At 42.6% G+C, this 14032-nt stretch overlaps 1 protein-coding gene across 3 annotated transcripts in view; it reads left to right on the forward strand.

The window, feature by feature from the left end:
* The window catches only part of SGK3 (serum/glucocorticoid regulated kinase family member 3), a 652786-nt gene that overhangs the window by 381221 nt on the left and 257533 nt on the right, over positions 1-14032 (forward strand). The gene's annotated exons all lie outside the window — the stretch shown is intronic.

Raw genomic sequence — 14032 nt, forward strand, 5'->3', positions numbered from 1 at the left:
TCTTCAATCATCTTCAACTGCACTCTTGTTTAACTAGGATAACCGGGTACATGCTTGTGTGCTAAGGCCGTAAATTCCCTCAAGTTTGTCAAACATGAGTTTTCCTTTAACTACAACCTTGTAGGTCATGCATCCTACTTTCAAGTGAACTCTTCACCTCTCCCTCATCAGCACACTTTTTTGGCCTGCACTGTTCTTTCACCATGTATAGCTGTGTGATGCCTTCTACTGTTGCGCCATGATTTCACATTTTACATAACACTTGTAATACTGAGAGTTCATTGGGAGATGGGTTTTTTGGTGTCTAGGACGACTGGTTAATGGTGGTAAGAGTGAGTGGAGCAGGAAAAGAAGAGCTGAAAGGAAGAGTGAAGAAGATAAACACCAGAGTCTAGCACAGGCAGGAGAGTAGCTGGAGGGGAGAAGGAGAGCCCTCGAAGCAAGGGGCGATTAGAGCATAAGGTCCTCCTAATATTGCAGATGCTGCAGTGGATAGGCCCATAGATAGATGCCTATCCATGGGCCTTTTGGAGTCACCAATTACCTTTAGGTTCTTTACCTTGTAAATGGGCGATACTTTTCTCTGTCTGATTAGAAATGGGAGTAGTTAGCCCTGATTTTGCTTTGGGGGGCCATGCCAGAGCTAATTGCAAGGAATCAGGTTTAGGATCATACTTAGCAGAGTGGGACATGTGCTAGAAAGTGTTTTAAACGAAAGACAACAGTGGAAAATTCCCAAGAAAGACAGCACCTAGTCAAAATCTCTCCAAGATTTCTCTTTTAGACCGACCCTCTAGTACATGGGGCGGTATGTGTGCACACTCCAGAAACACCCACTGTTACAGTGTAGGTTCAAAACATGAACTATGAAGAAGTTTAAAAAAGGTCAAGGTGCACCACTTCAACGTTTTTGGAAACTGTTATCTCTAGTGGGGTAAACAGTAATGATCACAATCAAGTATTTCTTGTATTCTTTGTAGTTCTTTATTCAATTCAGTTGAAAAAGGTTGTACACAGGATCTACAGCCGACGCGTTTCATCCTCAAGGGACGTCTTCAGGGCTGTTAAAAAAAAGACAATATATAAGACATACAATTAAAACCTAAAACATAAATCTTTTAAAAAGCAACTAGGCTAGTACACGAAATGCCAGGCTTCAACTACAGTACCTTACAAGAATTAATTCTAGTACAGATCCTATATTTCCAATACCAACACAATCGGGTATGTCTAGAACCAACTTTAAAAAATATGCTGTTCAGAAAATTGATAACACACTTCTTTCAAAGTATTGTAATTGCGAGAGAACAACCTCATTTTTAGAGCTTTTCTGTTTTTGTTGCTCAATAAAGCAAATTATCAATTCTAATACATAATTTTAGTATTGACATCTTACACCATGTACATAAAAGAAAACCCCTAACTAGTTCTTGCATATCATTTTCCATGTCCGCATGACCCTCTATAATTGGTGGCCACCAAACCCTAGGTTCAGTGGTCACCATGAGCGTCTCAAGATTAAAAGAACCCCAAATTACAGAAGAGCAGAAATTTGGGGAGAGAAACTAACAGAAATGTATGTAACATAAACAAGCAATCATACCAAGAAAATCACTAACGATGATGTCCCTGGATCCTCTCACGTTGTTATGGGATGCGTAAATATATTCGTGAAGTTATGTAGTGGACCAATGGCATCTGTGAGTGATTGGCGAGAGGTTATTAGTGAAAGAGCAGCTGAGGGACAGATAAGCCACATGTAAAGACATTTCCAGAAGCCACAAGTGAATCTAATGGCTTAGATGGAATTAAGAAAGTCTGACCTACCACATTTTTTGGACACCTGTCCGTTTAGGATTCTGTCCCGGCAGATCACTTAATCAAAATCGACTACAACCGAGTCACACCCGTAATATAAGGTGTTGAGTTTTGTATGTTTTAGCCACCTATAGGATAATAAAGAGTTTAGAATAAGGATTTTTTTTAAAGCAAACTCCCTATTGACATAAACCAAAAATTGGATGCTTTCTTAGTTTGAGAGGATTTGCTAGGTGTAAGATTAAAAACAGGCAGAATTATAGCACTTACTTCCAAAATTAAGGAAAGCGATCCAATAGCAGTGGAAACCAGGGTAGAAAGATAGTGGGGACCTCCGTCTGTCATCTATGAAAAGCAAGGAAATGGATAGTATAAACCTTATTTGATCCTAAATGTTAGAGTGAAGGGCCCAAAGTAAATTCCAACGTCATCCTTGTTTGTCATGCCCAAATGTGGCAAGCCAACTGTGGAATATAGCTACAACTCAGTTAATGTTAATGAGTAGACAAATATTTCTTACCTACTAGTATCTTCTTATTAGCTAGTATCTTCTTATTGTAGATGGAAAGTGTAGTAGTTCTAATGCCAAGAGACTCTAAAAAGATGAGAAAAGGAAGGAAAAAGTCAAAAAATTCAAAAGGTTCCTGAGTGAGAGAAATGGAACCTTAAAAACCTTCCTTTTTATTATCTATAAGGCATCTCATCAAGAAATAATCCGTTGTCTACATAGATTAAAAAAGGGGGGGAAAAGACAAAGGATATATGATGTATATCCCTTTCCCTAAATTTAATAGAAAAACCTAACAGGCATGGTGAAAACAACAATATAGAAAGAAGCAAAACCCTTATCAATCTACCAAGCAAGATGATGATGTAACTGTTTACCTAAAGTTTGTCTGTGGGGCTCCAGAAATTAGGAGTCATCCATTAAGTCTATGCAAGTGTCCTCTTTACCCTAATAAAGTGCCCTGCAGCATCCCCTGGTTCCTTCGTGGCTCAATCAAGCAGCGTGCAAAACGACGTCCTCCCCCGTCAGATACCGGCAGAATACTAACCTGTTCTGCTGGGTTTATATGCTGTAGTAAATCATTCCCTAATTGCCTGCACCTGGTTTCATTTCATGGAATAAGTCGGCGCAAATCGCGGTAGCCATGTTGTGTGTGTTCGATTGTAGTGTTAAACTCCCAATCGAAGTTACGTCGCCGCCATATTGTGTAAGATCGGGGAATTTATATTTAAAGTCTGACCAGGGTTTCTTGTAATGCCTTAAAATAGCAGGACAAGTTTCCATGTGGAAAACCAAGAATTCAGCACGCAATCCTTATTTTATTATTAGGATCGAGACAAGAAAAAGACAACTGCCGCGATAATCCTAGATGTTGCATTCACACGCGGCGGCCATTTGCGTTTGGGCAAATGTGTGGTGAAAAAATATAACTAAGTGTGATTGTTTACATTGTAGCTGTTTAATTTAGAAAGCCCCATAAAGGAACAAACTTATGATAAGTTAGTTATAATGTTTAAAGTCAAAGATGAAAAAGTCCTTAGCGACAATCCCCGTATTATCTCAAAGCGCGGCGGCCATTTTGAATTGGGCAGAGGAAATATAAAGATAAATCTATTCATCGCGGCCATTACAGTTTGGGCTGATATATTTATAAGAGAGAAACGGCGATCTGTCCTTTTCAAGGGCTGCTATGGCATTTCCAAGTTAGAACAAAAAAATTTTAGAGGCAAATTGTCATAAATAATACAAGTCACTCTACTTCCATATATGGTTTTCGTAGATGCTACATAATTGGTTTTGTCTACAAAATAGCGATGATTCCTCACACTTATAAAAATACAAAAATTGTGTTATCGCTGTAAGTATCCCCATTTCTCCACAACTTTCTTAAAACAATGGGGCTGTATTGTCGAAAATATAGATTCGAGGATCATTGTAGGCCTATGGTACAAACATAGCATGGTGGCCTCCAGGGTAAGAATCTAATTAACGGAAGGTGCTTTCTGGGTATATATTTTCAAAATATGAGAAAGACCAAGGGAATGGAGAGAGATGAAAGAATGACCCGAGGGTTTCCCCCAAAGAAACATCATCCTTGAAATAACGAACATCCTGTTACGTAATCACCCCGTGTGGTAAAAATAAATGGCAAAACAAATATGCAAGAACAATATGTTACAAATAAATCTTGTCATACATTTCACAAAGTACAGTTTTTTGCAAAAGAACAAACATTAGTTAATACCAAAATACAGACAGTAGATGATTATCACAAGGTATATAATACAGAACATGTTAGTTTGATTGTCAGATGTAAACAGCCACTAGAGGAGGATACATGTCTTTGGTCTTCGTGTTTTGATATGTCTTAATGTTCAGAAATTAGAGTTTCAGGGAGACATTAATATTGACACAAGTGTCAAGACTAATGTTTGCAGTTATTCATCAATCTCATTATGAAGCCTATGAAATGAGGTAGTGCATTTCATCGTCATAATTGTGTCCCAGTTCCACACTCCTCATTCTACATATCCACTCTGCTTCACATTTTCTTAAGGCCAGAGTCCGGTCACCTCCTCGCGGGTTCGGAGGGACGTGGTCAATCCCCATGAACCATAGTGTGTCCTCTGGCTTGTGTTTGTCCTGCATGTGGAATGTCATCGCATATTTGTGATCATTATTGCGATGAGCCCTGACATGTTCCTGAATCCTCTGCTTCAGGGGTCGTTTCGTGCTGCCTACGTAGATTTTATCACAAGGGCAGCCTATTATGTACACTACAAAAGTTGTGTTACAGTTTATGAGGTGCTTGATTTTATGTGTCTTGTTTGTATTGAAACAAAAGGTTTTCGTTTTGTCCCTTCCCAGACTACATACATTGCAGCTTCTACATGTAAAGAACCCCACAGTTTTTGGTGGAAACCAACATGGTTTCTGTTTTTCAGTAGTCACCAAACTGGGACACAAAATATTCCTCAAGTTGTGGCCTCGCCTATAGATGATTTTAGGTTTAGGTGGAAGATCATTTTTGATACTTGGGATCTCTGTCAAGAGGTGCCAATGTTTCCTTAGGGTATTATACACCCTGCTGTTTTCATCGGTGAATTTTGTAGAGAAAGCCAAGGGAAATTTGTTGTCTACTCTCGGAGCCCTGTTTTCCAATGTGCTTTCCCTAGTTACTTTGGCTACTCTTGCCTTTGCCTTATTGAGTATCTTCTGGGGATAACCTCTTTGACGGAAGCGTACTTCGGTCTCCCTGATGTTTGTCTGAAAACTATCTTCGGTGCTACAATTTCTTCGCATCCTCAACATTTCACCATATGGTATGTTGTTGATCACATGTCGAGGATGTGAACTTTTGAAGTGCAGCGTACTGTTGCATGCAGTACTTTTCCTGTGTGTTTTGCTGTTAATCATGTTGTTCTCAATAAAAAAGGTTATATCCAGAAAGTCAATTTGTTGTTCACTGTATTCTATGGTCAGTTTTACATTGTACGGGTTATCATTCAAATAGTCAAAGTATGTCAACAGCTCTGGGGCAGGCCCATTCCACAACATGATCACGTCGTCAATGTACCTGCCCCAGAAAATGATGTAATCCGACCACCTAGCCGAGTGACGGCCCCAGGCATGCTCCCGCTCGAACCAGCTCATGAATAGGCCGGCGTAAGCGGGAGCAAACCTGGAACCCATCGCCGTACCCTGTATCTGTTGAAACCATGTTGAGTCATGGAGGATAAAGTTTTTAGACAGTATGATCTCTGTCATCTCCATGAGTACCTCATTATGTAATCTGTGATCTGCGGTCCTTTGTCCTAAGAAGAAGGCCAAAGCTCTCATACCGAATTCCTTTTGAATGCAAGTATATAAACTCGTCACGTCCATTGTTACAAAGAGCATATTCTCAGACCATGTCAAATTTTGGAATTTTGACAGAATGTCCTTAGAGTCCCTAATGTAAGCTGGTAAGTTCTGGACAAAGGGTTGAATGTACGTGTCGACGTATTGTGACAGTCTCTCTGTAGGGGAATTGATGCCTGCAATAATCGGACGGCCCGGTGGAAAGGGGCCGCCTTTGTGGATTTTCGGGAGAATATATATACAAGGCGAGCTTGGTGCTGTTACAGCCAGATACCTGTATTCTTCCTCACTGATCAATCCTGTCTCTCGCCAGTCTGACAGTCTCAAGTTTATGTGGGCAGTGAGATTGCCCACTGGATTTTCCACCAATTTCTTGTAACAGTCAGTATCCGATAGTTGACGTTCAATTTCACTCATATAGTCAGATTTTCTCATGAGGACAATATTACCCCCTTTATCCGCTTCGCGGATGACTATAGAGTTATCAGACCTTAAGTTTTTGAGGGCAGTTAGTTCCTGTGGTGTGAGATTTTGATTTTTACCACTACGACTGATCGGGGAATCTATCAATTTATGGAATCCTGTAGTGACTCTTTTTTTGAAAATGTCTATGTTGGGGTGGGTGCCTATAGGTACAAAATTTGATTTTGGTTTAAGACCACTGGATTTGGTTACATTTTCCGACACATCCAACTCATTGCAAATAACATCTGTATCAATAGAAGTTTCAAGTTCAATCGTTATTAGTGATTGTAACAAATTTATTTCATTCACAGTGTATGGGGTCACAGTATTTACATCATTGCAAGAGTCATTCTTCTTAACAGGGTTTCTAGCAAAATGATCTTTTAGTTTCAGAGTGCGAACAAACTTACATAAGTCAACCAATATTTCAGTATCATCCCCTGTTTGGTTCGGACAAAAGCCCAGTCCCATTTCAAGTACAGACTTTTCATCATGGGAAAGTACAGACTTTTCATCATGGGAAAGACATTTATCTGAGAGATTCACAATAATAGACTCATTTGTGCTACCTCTTTCTATCCCATTTTCAATGTTATTATCTCTTAGTTCTTGTTGCACCTTGTCCTCTTCGCAACCGTTTCCGCATTTGAGTTCTTGCCTCTGCTTTGATCTCTTCCAACTGCGCCCCCCCCTCCTTGTTTTGGGTCTTTTGGCCTTGTTCCTAGCCTCAACCTCTCCATTTCCACTAAAAAAGGGTTCTGACCTGGTCTTGTCTCTCCTGTTGCTGCGGGTGCTGGAACCTCACTTGAGAGCGAGCTAGCAGTGGAAGATAAAGATGTTAGACTACTCGCTGATGTTAGATCGGGGGTCTCCTCTCTCTGTCTTCTACCATCCCCCGGTACTTTGATGTTATCAAATTTATGAGAGAAGGTATATATTCGTCCCTCCTTATAGTCTTTATCATCCCTTTTAATTTTCTTCATTTTTTTATCACGAAGATAAAGTTGGTGATTCTCAAGGATGCTATCTAGTATATCATAGTTCTTTTTGATGATGTCTTTTAAAGGGGATGTCTCGATATCCTTTTCCAAGTCTTCTATCTCTTTTTTGAGTTTTTCCCCCTTGATCTCAGAGTTTCTTATTAGTATTTTCATCATGTTAAAGGAGGCATTTTTTAGGTTACTTTCCCAGTCCTCCAATTGCTCAGGGCTGAGGTCCTCGAATGTGGGGAATATTAAAATTCTAAGGCCCCTGGGGATTTTTTCATTTTCTATGTACTTGCCCAGGGTTGTCCCATCCCACCATCGGGACATTTCACTCTTTCTGAGTTTTTCTAATCTCTGGAATTTTATTTTTAGTCCCTCAGTAGGGGGGTTGGTTCTATTGCTCACATTAGAATTGTTGGCAAATAGGTCTTGAGCTAGTTCTTGTCTCCTGTCTTTGAAGCCTGGAATGATGATCCGCTATATGATATATAGTCAGAATCTCTGATTGTTCCGTGGCAAGAAGTCAAATGCGGAGTTGGCTAGTGCTACTGGGAATTGTAACAATTTATTTTAAACTAAAGACAACAGTGGAAAATTCCCAAGAAAGACAGCACCTAGTCAAAAACTCTCCAAGATTTCTCTTTTAGACCCACCCTCTAGTACATGGGGCGGTATGTGTGCACACTTTTCTATTAAATTTAGGGAAAGGGATATATATCATATATTCTTTGTCTTTTCCCCCCCTTTTTTAATCTATGTAGACAACGGATTATTTCTTGATGAGATGCCTAAAAGGAAGGTTTTTAAGGTTCCATTTTTCTCACTCAGGAACCTTTTGAATTTTTTGACTTTTTCCTTCCTTTTCTCATCTTTTTAGAGTCTCTTGGCATTAGAACTACTACACTTTCCATCTACAATAAGAAGATACTAGCTAATAAGAAGATACTAGTAGGTAAGAAATATTTGTCTACTCATTAACATTAACTGAGTTGTAGCTATATTCCACAGTTGGCTTGCCACATTTGGGCATGACAAACAAGGATGACGTTGGAATTTACTTTGGGCCCTTCACTCTAACATTTAGGATCAAATAAGGTTTATACTATCCATTTCCTTGCTTTTCATAGATGACAGACGGAGGTCCCCACTATCTTTCTACCCTGGTTTCCACTGCTATTGGATCGCTTTCCTTAATTTTGGAAGTAAGTGCTATAATTCTGCCTGTTTTTAATCTTACACCTAGCAAATCCTCTCAAACTAAGAAAGCATCCAATTTTTGGTTTATGTCAATAGGGAGTTTGCTTAAAAAAAATCCTTATTCTAAACTCTTTATTATCCTATAGGTGGCTAAAACATACAAAACTCAACACCTTATATTACGGGTGTGACTCGGTTGTAGTCGATTTTGATTAAGTGATCTGCCGGGACAGAATCCTAAACGGACAGGTGTCCAAAAAATGTGGTAGGTCAGACTTTCTTAATTCCATCTAAGCCATTAGATTCACTTGTGGCTTCTGGAAATGTCTTTACATGTGGCTTATCTGTCCCTCAGCTGCTCTTTCACTAATAACCTCTCGTCAATCACTCACAGATGCCATTGGTCCACTACATAACTTCACGAATATATTTACGCATCCCATAACAACGTGAGAGGATCCAGGGACATCATCGTTAGTGATTTTCTTGGTATGATTGCTTGTTTATGTTACATACATTTCTGTTAGTTTCTCTCCCCAAATTTCTGCTCTTCTGTAATTTGGGGTTCTTTTAATCTTGAGACGCTCATGGTGACCACTGAACCTAGGGTTTGGTGGCCACCAATTATAGAGGGTCATGCTGACATGGAACATGATATGCAAGAACTAGTTAGGGGTTTTCTTTTATGTACATGGTGTAAGATGTCAATACTAAAATTATGTATTAGAATTGATAATTTGCTTTATTGAGCTACAAAAACAGAAAAGCTCTAAAAATGAGGTTGTTCTCTCGCAATTACAATACTTTGAAAGAAGTGTGTTATCAATTTTCTGAACAGCATATTTTTTAAAGTTGGTTCTAGACATTCCCGATTGTGTTGGTATTGGAAATATAGGATCTGTGCTAGAATTAATTCTTGTAAGGTACTGTAGTTGAAGCCTGGCATTTCGTGTACTAGCCTAGTTGCTTTTTAAAAGATTTATGTTTTAGGTTTTAATTGTATGTCTTATATATTGTCTTTTTTGTAACAGCCCTGAAGAAGTCCCTTGAGGACGAAACGCGTCGGCTGTAGATCCTGTGTACAACCTTTTTCAACTGAATTGAATAAAGAACTACAAAGAATACAAGAAATACTTGATTGTGATCATTACTGTTTACCCCACTAGAGATAACAGTTTCCAAAAACGTTGAAGTGGTGCACCTTGACCTTTTTTAAATGTGCTAGAAAGTGGTGGATGTCCAACCTGCCATCTTTTTTTCAGTCAGCTAAAACTTTATTTGCAGCCAGATGTCTCAAGGAGGGCATTAGATATCCACATGAAGTGCATTCATTGTGCAACCTGAAATTACTGGTTCTTTGCTAGCTCACCAGTCATAAATAACTCCCTTTGGAAGGCACTATAAATATATTCATTCAACACCCAAACACCCAGTCAAAAAACACCCACACTCCCAGTCCTGAGCAAGCCAGAAGCCGCAAAAACAAATCAATCCAAGTATCCCAAGAAAATGTCTTTAATAAAAATTCAATCAATATATCAACCAACAACAACACAAACAAAATTCATGACAAGCCAAAAACCAGACAATCCGAAAAACAACATAAAGCCAGTGATTAAAAAAGAGAAACAAACAAGGCAATCACATTTGATTGCCTTGATTGTCTGGTTTTCATCCCATCACGAATTCCATCCGTTATATTCGTTGACACACTGATCAGATCCCTCTTTTTTTTAAATTCTAGAAATTCCTAGATTGAACAGCTCCAGCAACCTCCAACTCGCTCGAGACCAGGAGCACGAATGTCCCCCGACTGGGCGTCTGGATGCTGATTTATATATATATTTTTTTAAACTTAATTTTTCATTTTACCGATACAAAAACAAATTGACATCAACACAGCATATAGAGGCATACCATTTATATTATTAATGGTACGTAGCACAGGTAGTAGCATCGGGGAAGAAAGGCACAATGGGGAAACATATCCATTCCTAAGCATAATACAGTGAAGAAGAAGCATGGGACATGCCACTGACTCTCAGGGTGTATGTTACCGGGTTGGATCCTCTCGCTTCTCATCATGGTTTGAGCCATCGTCTACATCTAACCCACTCTCCCCGCTGTCAGTTGTATCCTGAGAGGAGGGCTCCCCCTCCACCAACCCAGAAGTACACATTTCATGCCAAACCATTAGGTCCGCTTGTAGCTTCTCGTCCCTACGGGTGAGTTTCATAAGGGCTTCTTCGGCTAGGGACCACTCTCGAACATCTTTGAGCCAGATGGGCACTTCCGGGCCCCTCTGCCCCATCCAAGTTATAGCTACGCGGCGCCTAGCTAGCACCAGCATTAATTGCAGGAGCTTATATTAGAGTTTCTTATTCTTGGGCTTCTGGACAGACACAAGTAGGCAACTCAAAGGTTCCAGCTTCACCTGAAGGCCCGTGTCCGCAACAATCCTGCCCATCACCTCCTCCCAAAACTGTCTGACAATCGAACAATCCCAGGCCAAGTGCAAAAAGCCTGCTTTTTCTATGTTACATCTCGGGCATCTATCCCCCCTGTCACATGAAATGTGCTTCCGGGATACCGGGGTTAGGTAGGTACGATGCAAGAAGTTAAAGTGCGTTATTTTAAATCTGGCATTACAGGAGACAGTGCGTTTGAGGGAGCCTACGTGTGCCCATTGTTTCTCATCCAGGTGGACAGTGAGATCTCTCTCCCAGGCAGATGGCAGCACTGGGGGGGGGGGGGGGGTGGAATCCTGTTTCATAGCTTTATAGAGGAGAGAGATTAATTTGCGACCTGTACCACACGTGAGTAGGATATCTAGAGTTTGTGTCGGAGCTGGAATGTCCGGGTACTGTGGCCAGGTGATCTTCACCACATCCTGGATTCCCCGACAGTGTAAAAATTGGCCCTGCCCGAGGCCAAAGTTCTCTTCCGCTTGTTCGTAAGTGATAAGGTCTCGTTGGGAAAAAGGTCGGCAAGAACTTCGCAGCCACCCTCCTCCAAGGTTGAAAGGACATGTACCTTCCCATGTCTATAAAGGGGGGCTAATATCCAGACCGAAAGCTCGCTGAGAGAGGGAGATTTCCGTGAGACTTTCTCAGCAAACCGCTGCCATATACCGGCTGTATGTCGCACTTTGTATGGAAGAGTTGTTTCCGACCCCCTGGCCTGCATCAGTGCTTCCTGCAGTGTCTGGGTGTCCACCCTGCCGGAGAAAAAGCATTTCTCCCAGTTGCCCGGGTCTATAAGCCAACGTGCCGCAGGCTGTAATTGGGCCGCGTAATAATATAAATCGAAGCGTGGAGCTTCCAGTCCACCCTCTTCATAGCTGCGTATAAAAGTGTTGAGAGCTACCCTACTGCGCAGGCCCACCCAGAGCAGGGACGTGAGTAGCATGTTCAGCGTTTTGAAGACTCGCGTCGGTAACGGGCATAGGGAGTTCTGGAGGACATAGTGTCCTAGGGAGCATCACCATCTTAGAGATGGCCAGCCTACCCATCAATGACTGTGGAAAGGTGTTCTAAAATGTCACCGACTGCTGCAAAGACGTGACTATCCGGTCTATGATCCGGGCCAGCGCCTATTTGTCCATCAGGCCACCTGAATCCCTAGGTAACGTAAACCCACCTGTTCCCAGCGCAGCCCCAGGTCTGGGAGATCCCCCAGGGGTGCCGAGGCCAGTCCCGCCAACAGAAAAATCAGGGACTTACCGCGATTGAGTCGTAATCCAGAGACCTCTCAAAACCTATCCAATTTGTGCAGCAATACAGGTAGTGCATCCAGAGGAGTGGCCAAATAAAACAGGGCATCATCGGTATATAGGGAGATAACATGACTCGTGTCACCTACTCTAATTCTTCATCGTTCCATTTCTGCCCTGACCCGGGCTGCGAATGGCTCTATGGCCAGGGCGAACAGTAAAGGCGAAAGGGGACACCGCTGGCGAGTGCCCCTTCCTAATTGCCAGTCTTCTGATCACGCTGCCCCAAGATTTACTCTTGCGCGGGGTGCCGGGTACAAAATGCGAATCCAGTGACAGAATTTGGGACCCAACCCCACAGCACGGAAGACCTCGAGAAGGTACCCCCAATCCACTGTGTCAAACGCCTTTGCGAGGTCAATGGATACTAGCACCATCTGTTCCTCCAGATCGCGTACCTCATGCATGACATGGTTAAGCTGGTGCAGATTCATAGCCGTGTTTTGTCCCGGTATGAACCCACATTGGTCCTCATGGACCAAGTGAGGCATGTTTGGCGCCAATTGAGCAGCCAAAAGCTTACATAAAATGTTAACATCTGTATTAATCATAGTAATCAGTCGATATGATGAGGGCTCATGAGCATCCCCTCCCGGTTTCAGAATCATACATATCTCCCCTGTGTCATGCTTGGTGGAAGAACTCTGTGATCAAATGCCTCGAGGTAGACCTACAACAGGGGGCGGGAAAGCGTACCTGGGAATGCTTGATAAAACTCAGGCCGGAACCCGTCACTACCCGGCTCGTGGTAGGTGCTGCAGAGCGGATTGTACCTCCCCCAGTGTTAGGGGTTTATCGAGGTCCTTCTGTGCCGGTTTAGGGATAGACCGTAGGGTCAGGTTATACAGGTAAGGGAGATAAGCTGCCTTGCTGATTGCGGGGTCTGCGGCATACACTGCAGATGGGATTTTAGGACCCGCAGCAGCCCTCCCTCTGAGTGGACCAGGCCTCCCGTAGGCTCCTGCAGAGCCACAATCGCGGCAGGGGCGTGTTCCTGCCAGAGAATCCAGGCCAAGAGACGACTCAATTTATCTCCTTCCCTATGGAGGCATTGTCTGTAATGTGTGAGGGTGTATTTGTCAAGCCTCTCCCAAATGTCATGGATGTGCTCCCGGATGCCATGTTCCCTATCCCTCCCCTCTGCTTCAGGAGCTTCGCAAGTGTGTACTTCCGAGAGGTGTCGTTCCTCCTCCTGTAGCTCTCGGTGGAGCTGCTTTCAAACCCCGCATGTTAGGCTCATGCAGGCCCCTCTCACTCTGCTTTCAGGACTTCCCACTAAGGTGGCCTGTGATAATTCCGGCCCGTCCCAGTTAGTTATGGCAGTCTCTTGGTGATGCTTCCCCACTGGGTCCTCTAGGACCTCTGCCGGAAACCTCCAAGTCCGTGGACGAATCGGGCCCCCCAGACAACCAAACACACACTACCGGGGAGTGATCAGATAGGAACCGCGCTTGATGTTTCACCTCAAAGGACATAGCCGTGCCTGGGTTTGCAAATAAGAAACTATCTAAGCGACTGTGCGTATTATGAGCAGGTGAAAAACAAGTATACACCTTCTGGGTTGGGTGTCTTTGGCACCACATATCCTGGGCCCCTATATTCCCCATTACCTCACAGAGTTTTATCGTCATCCTCAGCTTCGTGCCTTTGCGGGGTGGAAACCTGTCAAGGTCGGGGTCTAGGGCACAATTAAAATTCCCCTTCCAGATCAGTGGGACTTCTAGTTCTGACACCAGAACCTCCTGTAGGGACTGAAAAAAGTCTGGGTTGTCTGCGTTTGGAGCATAAGTATTCATTATAGCGATATCTCTACCATCTATCTTAGCTCTCAGGAGTAGATATCTTCCATGGATGTCAGCTTCTACATACCTGAGGGCAAATGGGGTCCCTAGGGCCACCCACACAAGGACTCCCCTGGCAGAAGTA

This window comes from Lissotriton vulgaris, chromosome 4_1, assembly GCF_964263255.1.
Source record: "Lissotriton vulgaris chromosome 4_1, aLisVul1.2, whole genome shotgun sequence".
In the NCBI taxonomy this organism is placed as follows: domain Eukaryota; kingdom Metazoa; phylum Chordata; class Amphibia; order Caudata; family Salamandridae; genus Lissotriton; species Lissotriton vulgaris.